This window comes from Bubalus bubalis, chromosome 2 (genome assembly GCF_019923935.1).
Source record: "Bubalus bubalis isolate 160015118507 breed Murrah chromosome 2, NDDB_SH_1, whole genome shotgun sequence".
NCBI classification, from domain to species: Eukaryota; Metazoa; Chordata; class Mammalia; order Artiodactyla; family Bovidae; genus Bubalus; species Bubalus bubalis.
In genome coordinates this window covers 131,409,278-131,425,357 of record NC_059158.1, presented here as the reverse complement: position 1 = coordinate 131,425,357, position 16,080 = coordinate 131,409,278, and positions in this window count along the sequence as shown.

Genomic DNA, 16,080 nt, shown 5'->3' with positions numbered 1-16,080 from the left:
GGAACAGAAACCTCAGCCTCATAGCACACGTAAGCTGAGATCATGCAAGTACAAGGCCCGTTCAGGGAGCATAGTGCCATTACTACCATCACCATCTTGCTGGGGATGATTTCCTCCTGCTCACTTGTACTGGGCACCACAGTCGCCTGCCTCCTGGCTCTGCCCTCTCCCCCTTGCATGCAGTTGTCCAGGAGAACTTGCACAGGGGCAGTTCAAGAACTATCCAGACATACTGTCAGGGCAGAACACCCTTTATATCAATGTGGGTGAGTGTGGCAGAGGCCAGGGACTTCTTGTAGGAGGGGCACAGATCTTTTGGTTGGCCAAGCTTGAGTGCCCTGGGTGTGTATGTGGGTTCCCAGCCCTGGTAACTCCAGGCTGTGCTGTGTTCTCTGAGTCCCCAGCACTCTGGGTCCATGATGGGTTACAGTAGTGAAACTGTGGGTAGTCTTCAGCAGCATCCTCCAACAGCAGGAGGTATAATTGCATTTATGTGAAACGTCCGGAATGGACAAATGAGACAGAAACCACATTAGTGGTTGTCTGGGGCTGACATGACTTAGGGCATGGAGTTTGGTTGCTAAAGTTTGAGGTTTTTTAGTGGGGCTGGTGAAAACATTCCTGAATGAGAGAGTGGTCATGGTTGCATAACTTTGAAGATACAGTTGACCCTTCTTATCTGTGGGATCCTAATATGAAGATGGATCCCTAAAGTTGGATCCAATGTTGATTGGTTGTAGATGGAGGATCTGTACCATTTTATTTAAGAGACTTGAGAATCTAAGGATTTTGTTTTTTGTGGGGGCTCCTAGAACCATATACTGAGGGATGACTGTCTTAAGACCATGGAATTGTATACTTTAAAAGGATGGTTTTAATGTTTACTTGCATCATATCTCAATTAAAAATAATCATGAAATGCACACTCACAAATCTACCTCCCAGATAGATACACAGAAGTTGCCAGTGGAAGGTAAGACATGCAGACATGGGAATGATTGTTATGAAGGAAGATGGTTTCTACTCTCATAGATCCCTGAAAATAAGAGGACATCATGGAGGGCCACATGGTGAAGCACCAGGGTCAGTCAAAGACAGGAACAAGAAGAAAATGTGGGTAAGAACCCTTCTTGTGGTTTCCGTGTAAACCAGGAAAGGATAGGTGAATCGGTCAGGAGGCTTAGTACTGAGTAGTTTGAATCATCTCAGTTGGCTCCGGGGCACAGAGCCTCCTGCTTTGGTATCTGACTCTTAAGTGATGAAGGCAGGTGGATGGAGAGTGGTCTGGAGTGTGAGAACCCATAAAGGAGGTAACTGAATGTGTGGGATGTGGATTGGTTGATTTGCATTTGAAAAGTGTGCTCACTGATGAGTTTTCTGCTAGCTCTAGGAAGTCACTGGGCTAGGGAGTGGCAGTCCCTCGAGGGTCAGAAAGACCCCAAATGCCAAAACATTAGAATACAGAAAGTAAAAGACAGAGTTAATACTGGGGTCAGAGTCCTTGTCACTGTTCTGGATACAGAGCACTAGGGGCCTCTGTGTTAAACATTCCACATGCATAAAATCTTGCCCTGGCTCAATATTCACACTATCAGCTCTGCCTGACACCCCTACTCCTGGCTTCTAGAAGGTAGAGGAGGGCAGTCCTCAGGGGCAGGAAGTGGGAATGGGCTTCTGAACATTTTCCTTTAGCCTTATTCTCTTCCAAAGTGTGGGGGGTGGGTGTGGGTTGGTGGGGTGGGGAAGTGCTCTGATGCTGTCAGAGTCAAGTTTGAGCAGTGGTGGATGGGGTTTGGAGAATGGCCAGCTTAGAAGTAGGCATGGTTATGAGCAATATTGTTTAAAATTACTCCATGCATGGTGGTAATAACAGCAGATTGACTTCTAGTCCATTTTATTATCGTTTTAATTTTCTGTATACAGTGTACTTACTTATTGCTGCAGCAGCGGTCATGGTTCCAGCTGTACTCTGTAGCTCACCCATTTCATCTCTGCACCCCTTCAGCCCCAAATCAGGGTTTTCCCCAGTTCTAGGATGGGTCCCTTTTGGCTCCATCACTTACTTTGTATTCGGCTCTCAAATCTGTTGGCTCAGTCCCCTTTTATTTCTGCTGTCCAACTCCCCAAGTGTAGTTGCTAGTGCCTTCTTTCCTATTTCCCCAAATCCCACAGGTTTATGATTAAAAAATTATTCAGGAGGGAACCAAGTTAGATGAAAGGATTCAGTCTTCCATCAGAAACCAGAAGAAACTTTAGGAATTACTGTTTGTAAACACCATGATATGTCTAATCCTTCTCTGGAGCATTAGAGCCACAGAACCTAAGTCTCAAAGAATGTGGTACATGAAAATCTTTAATTTACAGCAACTGAAATTGTTACAGGAAGGGGGACCCCTTCCAAGGCCCAAGAATGGGCTCTTGTCTAATATTCCAAAGTGAATTATCTGAAGAGGCAAATGTACTGACAAAGCAAAAGACTTTATTGCAAAGGGGTGCCTGGGGGCAGAGGGGGAGAACAGTAGGGTAAAGGAAACTAAGAGAACTGCTCTGCCACATGGCTCACAGTCTCAAGTTTTATACTAATGAGTTGGTAATGGGGTAAGTTTCTGGGTTGTCTCTGGACAATCATATTGCTTGGCCCATATTTGGTCTTACTCAAGGTCTTTCCAGGTGGCACATGCATCTCTAAGCCAAGACGGATTGTAGCAAGAGGGCTTCTGGGAAATTGGCAGGACATATTATGGGCTGGCATCTCCTCCCTCTTCTCAGACTCTCTTGAATTCTCCCTGATAGGTTTCAGTGGCAACACCATGTTCTTTTTCAGAACCTCTTGTTACAACTCATGCAAGTGGTTATAATTGTGCCTGGCCAGCATGGGTGGTTTCAATCAATGGTTCCCTAACAAAATCACCTATCCATGGACTTGGATCCCAAGGGACTTGCTCACTAGACAACCAGAGAGGTGGGGAGCAGTTTGCTTGAGGGAGGGATGTCCTGGGACACTGGCTGTGTGCTCGGAGGATTTTCATTGCATATCTGGGAGAAAGGGGTGGTGGTTCATCTGTCCTGATCCTCAGGGAGCCCCACCATGCTCCTCCTCTCTACCCTTAGCCCTGTTTCCATTCTCTACCACCAACCATTTAAGGCATAAGTCAGAGCATATTTTCCCCCTGTTAAAATCCTCCAGCAGCTTCTCATCTCACACAAACAAGCCAATGGTTCCCCATGAACTCTCAGCTTCACATGACCTGGGCTCTGGCTCCCCCACTCTTTCCTCCTCCCCCTCATTACCCAGGATGCACCCGCCCTACCTGTTCCTCCCATTGGCCAAGGTCCTTCCTGCCTCAGGGCTCTTGCTCTGCTGTGCCCTTGGCCTGGAGGGCTCTGCTCTGACTCCTCCTTTCCTCTGGCACCCCACCCTCTGGTCTCAGATTGAAGACCTTTCCTGACCACGTCTCTGTCCCTCAAGGGGCTCCACATAAGGCCAAGCCTGGTCTGCATGGTGCTATCCCAGGTATTATAACATCTGCTCAAGCAGGAAAGGAAGTTATATCCAGATTGCAGGCATCCCATCGAGAGTGACGGGATGCTAACAAGATTCTCACAAGGGATCCTAGTATTGGCCTCACATTTCTATGTGAGGCTGGAAACACTGGGGACACCAGTCAAAGGCCCGGGTATAGCTCTAGAATATAGCTCTGAAGTGGTTTAGGCAGGCAGACAGTTTTGGGCTAAGACTCAAGCTCTACTACTTCCTTATGTGACAGGGATCAAGTTATTTAGCTTCTCTCAGCCTCAGTTTCCTCAGCTGTAAAATGGTAAAAACAGCAAGCATCTCATTGGACTGTAGCAGCAGGAATTAGTTGCCGGTGTTGGCTGTTTCTGGTACATCAAATCCCAATACATAAGTGATTATTGCCCCCAGAGATCCCAGGCAGGTGCAGTGGGTGAGCATGGTCCATGCAGCCTGATCCGGGGGGCAGAAGATGTGCTTGAAGGACTGATGTGGGGATGGAGCTTGGGGGCAGGTGTACAGGATGGCTAGCAGAGGAGAGCGAGGGAACATAGTTGAGCACCAAGTCCCCAGGGTTGGTTGGGATTTCTGGAGAAGATCAGCTTAGGCCAGACAGTCTGGTTTGTGTGTTTTCCAGCGAAACTCAACCACAGCAGTTTTGTGTCCATTAAAACCGTGGTTTGTTAGAGCTTCAGTGGCTGTGGGAGCTGGCTGGGGATGTCCTGGGTGGCTCTTCTGAGGCCCTGATGTTGGAAACGATGGGCTGAGGGTGGGCATGGGGAAGGAGCAGGACATGAGGTGGGGGAGCCCACAGTGATAGGCTGGAGCCTGCATGGATTCTACTGTCTCAAGCTCAATGATGTGGGTATCCTGCCAGAGAAGCTGGTGGCCTTGGGCACACCTGATTAGAAGGAAGATACAGGGAGGTGGAGATGCCCAGGCCCAGCCACTGAAGCCCACACCATAAGTCAGAGATTGGGAACATGGGTGAAGTGCCAGAGTGCCTGCCTGCCCTTCTGAGTCTGAACAGCAGAAAGGGCTCAGCAGCTGTGCCTCTGCCTTCCTAGGTACTGGTCTCTGGCAGAGCATCTCCTGCAGCCTCCCCTAACCAGAAGTCCCAGGGGAGGGGACTCTGGGGAGCAGAGGCCAGCCCAGCTAAGCTGAGAGAACCACGCTTAGTGGCTCTTCAGGTGCACATTGATACAGATATGCCTTCAACCTGGGAAGGTCGGGGTCAGGTGTGAAGCCTGCATGAGGCACCTGGGGTTGTCCTCTGGGACCATGCTGGTGGGAGCACCCAGTGCCCAGTGCTTGGCCAGTGAGACCTGAGCCATCCCAGTTTGATCAGGAGCACAGGAGAAGTGCTATGGGGCTGGAATGGGCCACCTCCACTCTGACTTTCAGATGGGGGATGTTACGGACTGGATATTTTTGTCCCCTACTCCCAAGTGCATATGATAAAATCCTAACCCCCAATGTGATGGTGTTAGGAGGTAGGGCCTTTGGGAGATAATTAGGACCCTTCCAAGAAGAGATATGAGAAAACTGATTTTCTCTCTGCCAGGTGAGGATACAATGAGAAGATAGCTGTCCATAATCTAAGACAAGAACTCTCACCAGTAACATCTGCCAGTGTCTTCATCTTGGACTTCCAGCACCAAGAACTATGAGAAATACATGTTTTTTTTTTTTGTTTAAGCCACCCAGACTAGGCTAATTTATTGTAGTCACCCGAGCTGACTAAGGGAAGAAGGGAAACTCATACACAGGTACTGTGAACCAAAATTCATCCTGAGTGAGGCTGTATGGTGGACAACTCAAGTGTTTTGTTGTATTTTGGAGGCCTGGACAGGAAGTGGAAGTGAGCTAAGACAAGTGTGAAGTGAGGGTGGAGGAGAGACTAGCTCTTTCCAGGAAACCACCTGCAGGGTGGTCAAGAGTAGCAGAACCAGGTTAATAGTAGTCCAGGAGCTGAGCTGGAGGGAGGAGCCAGCACCTCATACAGCATTCTGCTGAGCACTGGCTCTGTTTCCTTAGGGAATTAGGGTGAAGGGGTGATGGAGCAGCAGGAACTGATGAGAGGACTCAGGTTCATGCTGCTGCCATGCTGGAAGCTGGGTGGAGAGCAGGAAAAAGGACAAAATGCCTGTGATGCACATTAAGGGCAAAGCCACTTGTGAACAAGGTCTGAAGTGAAAGTCTCTCAGTCATGTCCTACTCTTTGCAACCCCATGAACTATATAGTCCGTGGAATTCTCCAGGTCAGAATACTGGATTAAGTAACCTTTCCCTTCTCCAGGGATCTTCCCAAACCAGGGATTGAACCCAGGTCTCCCACATTGAGGGTGGATTCTTTACCAACTGTGCCACAAGGGAAGCCCAAGTGTACTGGAGTGGGTAGCCTGTCCCTTCTCCAGGGGATCTTCCCAACCCAGGGATTGAACCACCTGAGCTATCAGGGAAGCCCAAACAAGGTCTGAGGCTGAGCTAATTTGCTTCTTTGTAGGGCTTCTTCCCCAGGCTTCACCCCCACTTGACCATGAACTGTAGGCTTAATCCCTAATTCTCAGCCTTTGCTCACAGCTGGGCTCTGGTTTTTCCTGTGGTCATGTATGGATGTGAGAGTTGGACTGTGAAGAAGGCTGAGTGCTGAAGAATTGATGCTTTTGAACTGTGGTGTTGGAGAAGACTTGCGAGAGTCCCTTGGACTGCAAGGAGATCCAACCAGTCCATTCTGGAGGAGATCAGCCCTGGGATTTCTTTGAAAGGAATGATGCTAAAGCTGAACCTCCAATACTTTGGCCACCTCATGCGAAGAGTTAACTCATTGGAAAAGACTCTGATGCTGGGAGGGATTGGGGGCAGGAGGAGAAGGGGACGACAGAGGATGAGATGGCTGGATGGCATCACCAACTTGATGGACATGAGTCTGAGTGAACTCTGGGAGTTGGTGATGGACAGGGAGGCCTGGCGTGCTGTGATTCATGGGGTTGCAAAGAGTCGGACACGACTGAGCAACTGAACTGAACTGAACTGACCTGCTCCACCCCAGGAAGGCAGATGCTCAAGAACTTCTGACCCACCCAAAACCAGGGTTCAAATTTCCACATCAGGTATCTTCCCCACATTTCCTTTTCTGACGCAAATTGGATGGATTGACCAAAAGAATCAACTCATTAGTGAATAACAATCAGTGAGATTTATTCATATTATTCATCTGCTCAAAAGTATTGATTGAGCATCTGTCAGGTGTGTTGCTACAGGCTGGGGATATAGCAGGGAGACAGGCAGGAAGGTCCAGCTGCACAGAGTCTGTCTGACAAACAGATGACATCCAGCAGACCCATACCTATTGAATTTGTTGACTTAAAAATATTCAGAACCTGAAAGTTGAGAGTTATGCTTTATTTGGTGGGAATTTTTAGGACTTCAAGCCTGGGAGGCAGCATGTCAAATTACCCTGAGAGAACTGCTCTGAGGAAGCGAGGTGTGGGAGACAGGTTATATAGAAATTTTGCAACAAAGGGCAGATAGTCTGAACATCAGAAGATTATTCTTAATTAAAGGAAAATCAGATATCTTCAGGTTAAGGAATTTTGCACTTTTCTATATATGGGAAGATGCAAGAGTCTGGGCTAACTAAAATTATTCCTTTGATATGTACCTCACCTATCTGGGGCCAGTATCCTGTGTTTTCACCTCACTTCCTGAGTTTCCTCAGGGTTCACCATATGGAGTTAGCTGCAGTCTGCTAGATGGCAGGTATTCTTTCCTTCCTGAGTTCCCTCAGGGCTCACCCGCTCACCATTAGTGGTGGCTTCAATTGCTGATGACTGTGACATCCTCTCCATTTCTCTCTTTTCAGTGGTGACAGGTGCTGGAGCAGAAAGGGGCTGGGGAAGGCTGTGTGTAGCAGGAGTCCTGTGTGGTCTAGGGTACCCAGGGAAGGTTTCCTAGAGAAAAGAAGGGTTGAGAGGAGCTCTCCACATTGAGTAGGAATTACCCAACTGGGGGAGGCAGAGAAGTGGTGAGGCAAAGGGCATATCTGAGAAATTAAAGATAGCCCAGCAGAGCCAGAGCATAGTCTAGCTCTTTGGAAACATGACAGTTGAGGCATCCAATAATGATATTGATAATATTACCAAATTCTTACTCTTATAAGGCAGAATCATGTTCCCTTCCCAAACCCATATGTTGAAGCCCTCATTCTCCATTATCTCATAATATAACTGTGTTCAGAGACAGGGTCTCAGAAATGTAATTCAGTAAAATATGATCACTAGGGTGAGTCCTAGTTGAATATGACTGATATCCTTATAAAAAGAGATTAGGACACAGACCCACACAGAGGGAACGATGTGAAGACAGAAGGTGAATATTATCATCGACCAACCAACGAGAGAGGACCCAGAAAGAATCAACTATGCTGACACCTTGTTCTTGGATGTCTAAGCTCCAGAACCATGAAAAAATAAATGTCTGTGGTTTAAGCCCCTCAGTCTGAGGCTCTTTGTTATGGCATCCAGAGCTGACAAGTACATTTACTAAGTGCAAGATGTTCTAACTAAGCCCTTTATTCCTATGACATTATTTCTCAATGTCAACTCTCAGAAGTAGTTGCCACTCAGCAGTTTTGCTGCTGAGGACATCAAGGGACAGAGATAAGAAGTGAAACCACACAAACCCAGAGATTACTGTCTGCATTCATGTTGCTTTACCACTGGATAGTCAGCATGAACTTGACTTCTACTGCAGGATATTCTTGCCCAGGAAGATGAAGTTGCAAATAACTTTCTTTTCTTTTTCAACTTTACAATATTGTATTGGTTTTGCCATATATCAAAATGAATCCACCACAGGTATACATGTGTTCCCCATCCTGAATCCTCCTCCCTCCTCCCTCCCCATACCATCCCTCTGGGTCGTCCCAGTGCACCAGCCCCACGCATCTAGTATCGTGCATCAAACCTGGACTGGTGACTCGTTTCATATATGATATTATACATGTTTCAGTGCCATTCTCCCAAATCATCCCACCCTCTCCCTCTCCCACAGAGTCCATAAGACTGTTCTATACATCAGTGTCTCTTTTGCTGTCTCGTAAACAGGGTTATTGTTACCATCTTTCTAAATTCCATATATATGCGTTAGTATACTGTATTGGTGTTTTTCTTTCTGGCTTACTTCATTCTGTATAATAGGCTCCAGTTTCATCCACCTCATTAGAACTGATTCAAATGTATTCTTTTTAATGGCTGAGTAATACTCCATTGTGTATATGTACCACAGCTTTCTTATCCATTCATCTGCTGATGGGCATCTAGGTTGCTTCCATGTCCTGGCTATTATAAACAGTGCTGCGATGCACATTGGGGTACACGTGTCTCTTTCCCTTCTGGTTTCCTCAGTGTGTATGCCCAGCAGTGGGATTGCTGGATCATAAGGCAGTTCTATTTCCAGTTTCTTAAGGAATCTCCACACTGTTCTCCATAGTGGCTGTACTAGTTTGCATTCCCACCAACAGTGTAAGAGGGTTCCCTTTTCTCCGCACCCTCTCCAGCATTTATTTATTGTAGACTTTTGGATTGCAGCCATTCTGACTAGTGTGAAATGGTACCTCATAGTGGTTTTGATTTGCATTTCTCTGATAATGAGTGATGTTGAGCATCTTTTCATGTGTTTGTTAGCCATCTGTATGTCTTCTTTGGAGAAATGTCTATTTAGTTCTTTGGCCCATTTTTTGATTGGGTCATTTATTTTTCTGGAATTGAGCTGTAGGAGTTAGCTCAAAACTCATTTGGGTAACATATGACTCAACTTTCTCTCAACAGAGTAAGTAGCCTCATCTAAGAAAAACTGATTGCCCAACTGGACTCATAAGCTGACCACATACACTCCAAACACTTGTTTCACAGTTCCCTCTGAACCTACTCTCCTTTCAGAGAGGACTTGAACCCACAATCCTGGATTCTTTAAAGAACTGGAATTCATTATATTTTCATTGAAACTGGTCTCAGGACTTACTGAAGCTCAGGTTCTTTTTATCTCAGCACAGAAAGAACTCAGCATGAGGCAAGCTGATAGGCAGAGAGTGAGTTTATTAGCATAGGATGCTTGTGAGAGATACAAGTGGGCAGGCAAAGGAGTGCAGCCCTGAGAACAAAGAGGGCTACATTTTTATAACAAGATAAAAAGTGTGTGTGTGTGTGTGGGGGAAGCCCACCTCCTTTTTCATTCTAGAATAAATGGTAAGTCTTACATCATTAGCTCCTCCTTTTAACCTATACGGTCTAATTGGGACTGTAATGGCACTATTTAAATCATATATATTAGCAAAAGGGAGGTAGCATATACTAAAATATGGTAATTCATCTCAGGTTTCAGTAGAGTGTCCCCTTTCACCTATGTCTTTCCTACATACAGATGCTACTCTTCAAGAATTGTTAACTTGCTGACTGCATGTAACAAGATGTAGACCCATATCTATTGTCTTGTACCTTAACTGCACATGTAGGTTGTTGCTTGGTTACTGGATTCTTTTCTTGAGTGGTCATTAGCTTACAACAGTCTCATAAACCCTTTAAAAATTCTTTTTCTATCTTTAACCTCATAGTGGGTTTTCTAAATTCACTATTTAATTATCCTACTCTATCACTATTGGGCTTCCCAGGTGGCACTTGTGGTAAAGAACACACCTGCCAAAGCAGGAGACATAAGAGATGCGGGTTCACTTCCTGGGTGGGAAGATCCCCTGGAGGAGGGCATGGCAACCCACTCCAGTATTCTTGCCTGGAGAATCCCATGGACAGAGGAACCTGGCCGATTATGGTCCATAGGGTTGCAAAGAGTCAGACACGACTAAGCGACTTAACATGCATGCATATGTGACTCCCTATCACAGTGCTGTGTCCAACAGTCCTATTGCATTGTGATTTTGCTCAAGACCAGTTAGGCCACCAGCATTGAAAGATCTACCTTAAATCGGAGCATCCAAACTTTGTAAATATCCCATCTCTGCCTCTCCCTTTCAGCCAGGAGTCTGTAAAAGCTGCTGCTGCTGCTAAGTCGCTTCAGTCGTGTCCAACTCTGTGTGACCCCAGAGACGGCAGCGCACCAGGCTCCCCCGTCCCTGGGATTCTCCAGGCAAGAATACTGGAGTGGGTTGCCATTTCCTTCTCTAATGCATGAAAGTGAAAAGTGAAAGTGAAGTTGCTCAGTCGTGTCTGACTCTTAGCGACCCCATGGACTGCAGCCTACCAGGCTCCTCCGTCCATGGGAGTTTCCAGGCAAGAGTACTGGAGTAGGGTGCCATCGCCTTCTCCCTGTAAAAGCTACACCTCCCTGTAAAAAGCTACACCTCCCCAAACTGAAGGGAACAGTAGAACATGGTTTTGCTTGACCAGCCGATTATTTTGGTTGTCTTTTGGGAGGAGCTGATGGTCAGGAGGTTAAGCAACTTGTACTGAATCATGCAGCTAGTGAGTGTTGAGATGTTTCATCAAAGAGCTGGAGTCCTAATCAAACAATTTCCATCAGTTAATACCATAGTTTGCTTTCCTCTTACAGGATGGAATTTAACTTTTCAGTTCTCAATGACCTGTCTCACTTCTGCTAAAGTTCTATTCCCTCAAATTGCCTCTGTGTCTTTTTGGCTCCCCTTCCTGACCTCCCTGCATGGAGCAGTTTTGCCAGGGAGTCAGGATAAGTTTCCAAGGAGGAAAGTTTGGTATAGATTCTTTGGAGGCAGATGGGCCTGGGTTCAAACCTTGGTTCATGACCAGCTGAGAGAAGAGTTTGATTCCTTAACGTCTTTGAACTTTGGCCTGAGATATGACATCTATCAATCTTCTGTATTCTCAGGGTATGTATACCAGTGCACACCGCCCACACATGTCTGTACATGATAGGGTGCTAGTCAATGAGAGCAAAGCTGGAGTCTGACATCTGATGGGAAAATAATCTTCATGGGGTTGAAGACCCAAGATTATTTATATAATGTAGCCATTACAGTGCCTGGCAATTAAAGGTGCTCAATAAATGGGAGATTAAAAAAGAGAGATGGAAACATGATTTACAAGAGCAATGGACATGCTCAAGTGGTATTGTCCTTGCAGATTAGGCACAGGCAGAAGAAAGGAAGCAAATGGGACAGGGATAGGCTTTATATTTTCAGCTGATAAAAATGACCACCTGCAGACAATACTGTATGGCTGCTGGGTTTGGGAATGTTGGAGTGGAAGGTAATATTATACCTTAGTTCTCAGGTTTCAGATTTATTTTTCAACTTCCAGACTCCATAGAAAAAGTAAAGAAAGGTACCGAGTAAGTAACAACCTCCCTGGATCTCAATTTTTTTTTTTTTCTGATTTGCAAAAAGATGGTTATTCCATGTTGTTACAGTTAAATGAGATAAACTGATAAATATACGCATATACTTGTCACTGGGCTTCCCTGGTGCCTCAGACAGTAAAGAATCTGCCTGCAGTGTGAGAGACTTGGGGTCAGTACCTGGGTTGGAAAGATTCCCTGGAGGAGGGCATGGCAACCCATTTCAGTATTCTTGTCTGGAGAATCCCCATGGACAGAGGAGCTTGGTGGACTACAGTTTATGGGGTCACAGAGTCGGACACAAGTGATCAATTAAGCATAGCACACATATGCATATGATATAAATTAGAAAAGTGTGAGTTGCTCTCCCTCTTGCCTGGCAGTCTCTGGTGGGTGTGTGGTAGAACCAAGACAAGTAAATGAGGTGCAATTCCTTGAGGAAGAGGGTCAGTGTGCCCACAGATAGAAGGTAGAGGGGCAAGTGGCAGATTTGGAGGACAAAAATCCAGTGGGGGGAGATGTTGTTGATGACTGGGAGGGGAGGATGGAGGGTAGCCATGTTGGAAGCTTTGGGCTCTTGTCTAGGCTGCTCCAGACCAGTCAGACTTGGAAATGCTAAAAACACTGCCAGATCCTGGAAAAGCACAATTACTAAGGCTCCTGTGCTGCTGCTACTGCTAAGTCGCTTCAGTCGTGTCCAACTCTGTGCGACCCCATAGACGGCAGCCCACCAGGCTCCCCTGTCCCTGGGATTCTCAGGCAAGAACACTGGAGTGAATTGCCATTTCCTTCTGCAATGCATGAAAGTGAAAAGTGAAAGTGAAGTCGCTCAGTTGTGTCTGACTCCTAGCAACCCTATGGACTGCAGCCTACCAGGCTCCTCCATCCATGGGATTTTCCAGGCAAGAGTACTGGAGTGGGGTGCCATTGCCTTCTCCAAGGCTCCTGTACTCATCAGCAAAAATGATTTAGGCCTTTGTCTACAGGTTAAGAGGTGGGCTACCCTGAAGTCCTGCAGGTGAAACTGCTCAGAAATCAGAGGATCTGGGGGCATGTGTGCACACATTGTGTTCTCCTGCACCCTATGCAGGGTAACACTTCACCTTTTCTCCAGCACCATGTGCGATCAACTAGCTTCATATCCCCACCAGCAACTGGTACAGCTGATGTCAGTGCCAGTGTACCTGTGATATATGTGTCAGATCAGATCAGATCAGTCGCTCAGTCGTGTCCGACTCTTTGCGACCCCATGAATCACAGCACGCCAGGCCTCCCTGTCCATCACCAACTCCCGGAGTTCACTCAGACTCACGTCCATCGAGTCAGTGATGCCATCCAGCCATCTCATCCTCTGTCGTCGCCTTCTCCTCCTGCCCCCAATCCCTCCCAGCATCAAGGTCTTTTCCAATGAATCAACTCCTCACATGAGGTGGCCAAAGTACTGGAGATATATGTGTGGTGGTATCTAATTGTGGCTTTTTCTGGCAATTTCTCAATGCCAAATCATGTTGATTACCTTTTCATGTGCTTATTTGCCACTTGTATATTCTCCTCTGTGAAATGTCTCTTCATGTATTTTGGCCATTTTCTATTACACTATTTGACTTTTATTGCTCAGTTTTGAGAATTCATTATATATTCTAGCTACTAGCCCTCTGTCAGATATGTGGTTTGCACATGTCTTTTCTGTAGCCTGTATTTTCATCCTCTTAACAGGGCCTTTCACAGGGCAAATGTCTTCATTTTGATAAAGCTTAATTTATCAATTTTTAAATGAATTATGCTTTTGGTGTCATCTAAGAATTATTTGCCTAGTTCTAGATACTGAAATTTTCTCCTATGTTTTAAACTAAAGATTTTATAGATTTATGTTTTATATTTAACCCCATGATTCATTTTGAGTTAATTTAAAAATAATGTATGAGACTTAAGTCTAGGGTCATATTTGCCTATGGATGACCAATTGCTCTGGTGTCATTTGTTGAAAAGACATCTTAAGTAGTTTTTAATGAGTAAAATCACCTAGCTGGGCCTGCTCACAGATCAAAGGATTGAGTGAATACCAAAGGAGAGCTAGCCGGCTGTGGACTGGCCCATTCCCCCGCCGGGGGCAGAGAGGCAGACAGGCCAGAGCAGGAAGGCAAGGGGCAATATTGGCCCCAGAGACGGCATCCTCCACCAGATTGTGAGCAGGCTCCCAGTTGCTAACCAAGTCTTCCTGGGATCCTGGACAGTTGACATCTGCCAGTAGGGTCACAGCCAGAGATGAGCTCTCCAAAGGAAACACATGGCACATCTGAGACAACGCTCTTGCGGAGCATCCAGGAATCTGAGCGGCTGAGACTGGAGAGGTGTTTAAGATGCACAAATCACCTGGTACAGTGCGCTTGCCAAGCATCTGGTTGCCTGAGCTGCTCGGACCTGGAAAGGGCACAAAATGCAGGCCCAACCAAGTCTGTGCTTTTGTGGAGTACCCAAGAACCTGAACCTGAGCAGCTTAGATTTGGGAAGTGCATGAAACCCAGGGCCTACTTGTAAAGTTTCCCTGAAGAGCAACCTGGAGCCTGAGCAGTGTAGACTGGGAAAGCACACACGCTGTGAGATGGGGCAAACCCAGTGTGGTCCATACACTGCGAGCACTCCCCACCCACGCCAGTGATATTTGTTTGCAGTGTTCCTCGCTCCCCACAGCACAACTCAACAAGTGAGCTTAAATAAGTGACCACCTTCGCCCCCTTGTGTCAGGGCAAAAGTTAGACACTGGAGAGACTTGCAAACAGAGAAAGCCAAAACAAACAAAGACGAGGGAACCGCTTTGGAAGTGAGGTGCAACAGATTAAAACCCTGTAGTTAACAGTGACTAAGCATTGGAAGGGGCCTATAGACCTTGAGAAGAAGTATAAGCTGGAACAAGGAACAATCTGAAACTTAAATGACCTCACACTGCTCTCAACAGCTCCAGAGAAATTCCTAGATATATTTTACTAATATCATTTTTTAATTTTATTTTTCTATTTTAATTGGAGGCTAATTACTTTACAATATTGTATTGGTTTTGCCATACATCAACATGAATCTGCCATGGGTGTACACGTGTTTCCCATCCTGAACCCCCCTCCCACCTCCCTCCCCATCCCATCCCTCTGGGTCATCCCAGTGCACCAGCCCCAAGTATCCTGTATCCTGCATCGAACCTGGACTGGCGATTCGTTTCATATATGATATTATACATGTTTCAATGCCATTCTCCCAAATTATCCCACCCTCTCCCTCTCCCACAGAGTCCAAAAGACTGTTCTATACATCTGTGTCTCTTTTGCTGTCTCTCATACAGGGTTATCATTACCATCTTTCTAAATTCCATATATATTCATTAGTATACTGTATTGGTGTTTTACTTTCTGGCTTACTTCACTCTGTATGATAGGCTCCAGTTTCATCCACCTCATTAGAATGGATTCAAATGTATTCTTTTTCAGTTCAGTTCAGTCGCTCAGTCGTGTCTGACTCTGCGACCCCATGAATCGCAGCACGCCAGGCCTCCCTGTCCATCACCAACTCCCGGAGTTCACTCAGACTCACATCCATTGAGTCAGTGATGCCATCCAGCCATCTCATCCTCTGTTGTCCCCTTCTCCTCCTGCCCCCAATCCCTCCAGTCTTTTCCAATGAGTCAACTCTTCGCATGAGGTGGCCAAAGTACTGGAGTTTCAGCTTTAGCATCATTCCTTCCAAAGAAATCCCAGGGCTGATCTCCTTCAGAATGGACTGGTTGGATCTCCTTGCAGTCCAAGGGACTCTCAAGAGTCTTCTCCAACACCACAGTTCAAAAGCATCAATTCTTCAGCGCTCAGCCTTCTTCACAGTCCAACTCTCACATCCATACATGACCACTGGAAAAACCATAGCCTTGACTAGATGGATCTTTGTTGGCAAAGTTATGTCTCTGCTTTTGAATATGCTATCTAGGCTGGTCATAACGTTCCTTCCAAGGAGTAAGCGTCTTTTGATTTCATGGCTGCAGTCACCATCTGCAGTGATTTTGGAGCCCCCCAAAACTAAAGTCTGACACTGTTTCCACTGTTTCCCCATCTATTTCCCATGAAGTGATGGGACCAGATGCCATGATCTTCGTTTTCTGAATGTTGAGCTTTAAGCCAACTTTTTCACTCTCCACTTTCACTTTCATCAAGAGGCTTCTGAGTTCCTTTTCACTTTCTGCCATAAGGGTGGTGTCA